We start from the raw sequence: 6,452 nt of genomic DNA, 5'->3' as shown, positions 1-6,452 counted from the left end.
AATTGCAACCAGTATGAAACTTATGGTCATTTCTACTTTCCGAGCAAGCTAGGCTACACCCTAGGGCGTTGCTCCAACAGATTGAATACTTAGGGCCTTAGAAGTCAACGCCCGAACCATAAAATGCAAAAAAAATACAACAGTGTTTCCATCATATATCAGGAATAATTGCAACCAGTTTGAAAGTAATGGCCAATTCTACGTTCCGGGCAACCTAGACTTCACTCTAGGGCGTTGCTCCACCAGACCGAATTGTTACGGCCTAAGAAGTCAACGCCAGAAGCATAAAAAGCGATATAAATACAACAGCCTTTCCATCGTATAAAACAAATAATTGCAACCAGTGTGAAGGTAATGCTCATTTCTACGTTCGGAGCACCCTAGGCGTCACTCTAGGGCGTTGCTCCACCACATCTAATAGCTACGGCCTTAGAAGCCGACGCCAGAGGCATAAAAAACGATATAAATACAACAGCTTTTCCATCGTATAAAACGAATAATTGCAACCAGTGTGAAGGTAATGGTCATTTCTACGTTCCGAGCACCCTAGGCGTCACTCTAGGGCGTTGCTCCACCACATCTAATAGCGACGGCCATAGAAGTCAACGCCAGAGGCATAAAATACCATATAAATACAACAGCGTTTCCATCGTATAAAACGAATAATTGCAAGCAGTGTGAAAGTTATGGTCATTTCTACATTCCGGGCAACCTAGGCTTCACTCTAGGGCGTTGCTCCACCAGATCGAATAGTTAGGTCCTTAGAAGTAAACGCCAGAAGCATAAAATACGATATAAACACAACAGCTGTTCCATCGTATAAAAGGATTAATTGCGACCAGTTTGAAAGTGATGGTCACTTCTCCTTTCCGGGCAACCTAGGTTTCACTCCAGGGCGTTGCTCCACCAGACCGAATAGTTACGGCCTAAGAAGTCAACGCCAGAAGCATAAAATACGATGTAAATACAACAGTTTTTCCATCGTATAAAACGAATAATTGCAACCAGTATGAAACTTATGGTCATTTCTACTTTCCGAGCAACCTAGGCTTCACTCTAGGGCGTTGCTCCACGAGATCGTATAGTTAGGTCCTTAGAAGTAAACGCCAGAAGCATAAAATACGATATAAATACAACAGCTTTTCGATCGTATAAAAGGATTAATTGCAACCAGTTTGAAAGTGATGGTCACTTCTCCTTTCCGGTCAACCTCGGTTTCACTCTAGGGCGTTGCTCCACTAGATCGAACAGCTAGGGCCTTAGAAGTCAACGCCAGAAGCATAAAATACAATATAAATACAACAGTCTTTCCATCGTATAAAACGAATAATTGCAACCAGTATGAAACTTATGGTCATTTCTACTTTCTGAGCAACCTAGGCTTCACCCTAGGGCGTTGCTCCAACAGATTGAATAGTTAGGGCCCTAGAAGTCAACGCCCGAACCATAAAATGCAAAAAAAATACAACAGTGTTTCCATCATATATCAGGAATAATTGCAACCAGTTTAAAGTGATGGCCAATTCTAAGTTCCGGGCAACCTAGGTTTCACTCCAGGGCGTTGCTCCACCAGACCGAATAGTTACGGCCTAAGAAGTCAACGCCAGAAGCATAAAATACGATGTAAATACAACAGCTTTGCCATCGTATAAAACGAAAAATTGCAAACAGTACGAAACTTATGGTCATTTCTACTTTCCGAGTAAGCTAGGCTTCACCCTAGGGCGTTGGTCCAACAGATTGAATAGTTAGGGCCTTAGAAGTCAACGCCCGAAGCATAAAATGCAATAAAAATACAACAGTGTTTCCATCATATAACAGGAATAATTGCAACCAGTTTGAAAGTGAAGGCCAATTCTACGTTCCGGGCAACCTAGGTTTCACTCCAGGGCGTTGCTCCACCAGACGGAATAGTTACGGCCTAAGAAGTCAACGCCAGAAGCATAAAAAACGATATAAATACAACAGCTTTTCCATCGTATAAAACGAATAATTGCAACCAGTGTGAAAGTAATGGTCATTTCTACGTTCCGAGCACCCTAGGCGTCACTCTAGGGCGTTGCTCCACCACATCTAATACCTACGGCCTTAGAAGCCAACGCCAGAGGCATAAAATACAATATAAATACAACAGCGTTTCCATCGTATAAAACGAATAATTGCAACCAGTGTGAAAGTTATGGTCATTTCTACATTCCGAGCAACCTAGGCTTCACTCTAGGGCGTTGCTCCACCAGATCGAATAGTTAGGTCCTTAGAAGTAAACGCCAGAGGCATAAAATACGATATAAATACAACAGCTTTTCCATCGTATAAAAGGATTAATTGCAACCAGTTTGAAAGTGATGGTCATTTCTCCTTTCCGGGCAACCTCGGCTTCACTCTAGGGCGTTGCTCCACTATATCGAACAGCTAGGGCCTTGGAAGTCAACGCCAGAAGCATAAAATACAATATAAATACAACAGTTTTTCCATCGTATAAAACGAATAATTGCAAACAGTACGAAACTTATGGTCATTTCTACTTTCCGAGCAACCTAGGCTTCAGCCTAGGGCGTTGCTCCAACACATTGAATAGTTAGGGCCTTAGAAGTCAACGCCCGAAGCATAAAATGCAATAAAAATACAACAGTGTTTCCATCATATAACAGGAATAATTGCAACCAGTTTGAAAGTGATGGCCAATTCTACGTTCCCGGCAACCTAGGCTTCACTCTAGGGCGTTGCTCCACCAGATCGAATAGTTAGTGCCTGAGAAGTCAACGCCAGAAGCATAAAATACAATATAAATACAACAGCTTTTCCATCGTATAAAACGAATAATTGCAACCAGTATGAAACTTATGGTCCTTTCTACTTTCCGAGCAACCTAGGCTTCACCCTCGGGCGTTGCTCCAACAGATTGAATAGTTAGGGCCTTAGAAGTCATCGCCCGAACCATAAAATGCAAAAAAAATACAACAGTGTTTCCATCATATAACAGGAATAATTGCAACCAGTTTGAACGTGATGGCCAATTCTACGTTCCGGGCAACCTAGGCTTCACTCTATTGCGTTGCTCCACCAGATCGAATAGTTAGTGCCTTAGAAGTCAACGCCAGAAGCATAAAATACAATACAAATACAACAGTTTTTCCATCGTATAAAACGAATAATTGCAACCAGTATGAAACTTATGGACATTTCTACTTTCCGAGCAACCCAGGCTTCACCCTAGGTCGTTGCTCCAACAGACTGAATAGTTAGGGCCTTAGAAGTCAACGCCCGAAGGATAAAATGCAATAAAAATACAACAGTGTATCCATCATATAACAGGAATAATTGCAACCAGTTTGAAAGTGATGGCCAATTCTACGTTCCGGGCAACCTAGGTTTCACTCCAGGGCGTTGCTCCACCAGACCGACTAGTTACGGCCTACGAAGTCAACGCCCGAAGCATAAAATACGATGTAAATACAACAGTTCTTCCATCGTATAAAACGAATAATTGCAACCAGTATGAAACCTATGGTCATTTCTACTTTCCGAGCAACCTAGGCTCCACCCTAGGGCGTTGCTCCAACAGGTTGAATAGTTAGGGCCTTAGAAGTCAACGCCCGAACCATAAAATGCAAAAAAAATACAACAGTGTTTCCATCATATAACAGGAATAATTGCAACCAGTTTGAAAGTGATGGCTAATTCTACGTTCCGGGCAACCTATGTTTCACTCCAGGGCGTTGCTCCACCAGACCGAATAGTTACGGCCTAAGAAGTCAACGCCAGAGGCATAAAAAACGATATAAATACAACAGCTTTTCCATCGTATAAAACGAATAATTGCAACCAGTGTGAAGGTAATGGTCATTTCTACGGTCCGAGCACCCTAGGCGTCACTCTAGGGCGTTGCTCCACCACATCTAATAGCTACGGCCTTCGAAGTCAACGCCAGAGGCATAAAATACAATATAAATACAACAGCGTTTCCATCGTATAACACGAATAATTGCAAGCAGTGTGAAAGTTATGGTCATTTCTACATTCCGAGCTACCTAGGCCTCACTCTAGGGCGTTGCTCCACCAGATCGAATAGTTAGGTCCTTAGAAGTAAACGCCAGAAGCATAAAATACGATATAAATACAACAGCTTTTCCATCGTATAAAAGTATTAATTGCAACCAGTTTGAAAGTGATGGTCATTTCTCCTTTCCGGGCAACCTCGGTTTCACTCTAGGGCGTTGCTCCACTTGATCGAACAGCTAGGGCTTTAGAAGTCAACGCCAGAAGCATAAAATACAATATAAATACAACAGTCTTTCCATCGTATAAAACGAATAATTGCAACCAGTATGAAGCTTATGGTCATTTCTACTTTCCGAGCAACCTAGGCTTCACCCTAGGGCGTTGCTCCAACAGATTGAATAGCTAGGGCCCTAGAAGTCAACGCCCGAACCATAAAATGCAAAAAAAATACAACAGTGTTTCCATCATATATCAGGAATAATTGCAACCAGTTTGAAAGTGATGGCCAATTCTAAGTTCCGGGCAACCTAGGTTTCACTCCAGGGCGTTGCTCCACCAGACCGAATAGTTACGGCCTAAGAAGTCAACGCCAGAAGCATAAAATGCGATATAAATACAACAGCTTTCCATCGTGTAAAACGAATAATTGCAACCAGTATGAAACTTATGGTCATTTCTACTTTCCGAGCAAGCTAGGCTTCACCCTAGGGCGTTGGTCCAACGGATTGAATAGTTAGGACCTTAGAAGTCAACGCCCGAAGCATAAAATGCAATAAAAATACAACAGTGTATCCGTCATATAACAGGAATAATTGCAACCAGTTTGAAAGTGATGGCCAATTCTACGTTCCGGGCAACCTAGGCTTCACTCTAGGGCGTTGCTCCACCAGATCGAATAGTTAATGCCTTAGAAGTCAACGCCAGAAGCATAAAAAACGATATAAATACAACAGCTTTTCCATCGTATAAAACGAATAATTGCAACCAGTGTGAAAGTAATGGTCATTTCTACGTTCCGAGCACCCTAGGCGTCACTCTAGGGCGTTGCTCCACCACATCTAATAGCTACGTCCTTAGAAGCCAACGCCAGAGGCATAAAATACAATATAAATACAACAGCGTTTCCATCGTATAAAACGAATAATTGCAACCAGTGTGAAAGTAATGGTCATTTCTACGTTCCGAGCACCCTAGGCGTCACTCTAGGGCGTTGCTCCACCACATCTAATAGCTACGTCCTTAGAAGCCAACGCCAGAGGCATAAAATACGATATAAATACAACAGCTTTTCCATCGTATAAAAGGATTAATTGCAACCAGTTTGAAAGTGATGGTCATTTCTCCTTTCCGGGCAACCTCGGCTTCACTCTAGGGCGTTGCTCCACTATATCGAACAGCTAGGGCCTCGGGTGCTGGGAACGTAGAAATGACCATTACCTTCACACTGGTTGCAATTATTCGATTTATACGATGGAAAAGCTGTTGTATTTATATCGTTTTTTATGCTTCTGGCGTTGACTTCTAAGGCACTAACTATTCGATCTGGTGGAGCAACGCCCTAGAGTGAAGCCTAGGTTGCCCGGAACGTAGAATTGGCCATCACTTTCAAACTGGTTGCAATTATTCCTGTTATATGATGGATACACTGTTGTATTTTTATTTCATTTTATGTTTCGGGCGTTGACTTCTAAGGCCCTAACTATTCAATCTGTTGGAGCAACGCCCTAGGGTGAAGCCTAGCTCGCTCGGAAAGTGGAAATGACCATAAGTTTCATACTGGTTGCAATTATTCGTTTTATACGATGGAAAAGCTGTTGTATTTATATCGTATTTTACGCTTCTGGAGTTGACTTCTAGGGCCGTAACTATTCGGTCTGGTGGAGCAACGCCCTGGAGTGAAACCTAGGTTGCCCGGAACGTAGAATTGGCCATCACTTTCAAGCTGGTTGCAATTATTCCTGTTATATGGGGGATGCACTGTTGTATTTTTTTTGCATTTTATGGTTCGGGCGTTGACTTCTAATGCCCTAACTATTCAATCCGTTGGAGCTACACCCTAGGGTGAAGCCTAGGTTGCTCGGAAAGTAGAAATGACCATAAGTTTCATACTGGTTGCAATTATTTGTTTTATACTATGGAAAATCTGTTGTATTTATATTGTATTTTATGCTTCTGGCGTTGACTTCTAAGGCACTAACTATTCGATCTGGTGGAGCAACGCCCTAGAGTGAAGCCTAGGTTGCCCGGAACGTAGAATTGGCCATCACTTTCAAACTGGTTGCAATTATTCCTGTTATATGATTGAAACACTGTTGCATTTTTTTTTGCATTTTATGGTTCGGGCGTTGACTTCTAAGGCCCTAACTACTCAGTCTGTTGGAGCAACGAACTAGGGTGAAGCCTAGGTTGCTCGGAAAGTAGAAATGACCATAAGTTTCATACTGGTTGCA

The sequence above is a fragment of the Calliopsis andreniformis genome, unplaced genomic scaffold, assembly GCF_051401765.1.
Source record: "Calliopsis andreniformis isolate RMS-2024a unplaced genomic scaffold, iyCalAndr_principal scaffold0019, whole genome shotgun sequence".
Classification (NCBI taxonomy): Eukaryota; Metazoa; Arthropoda; class Insecta; order Hymenoptera; family Andrenidae; genus Calliopsis; species Calliopsis andreniformis.
Note: the sequence above shows the minus strand (reverse complement) of the source record.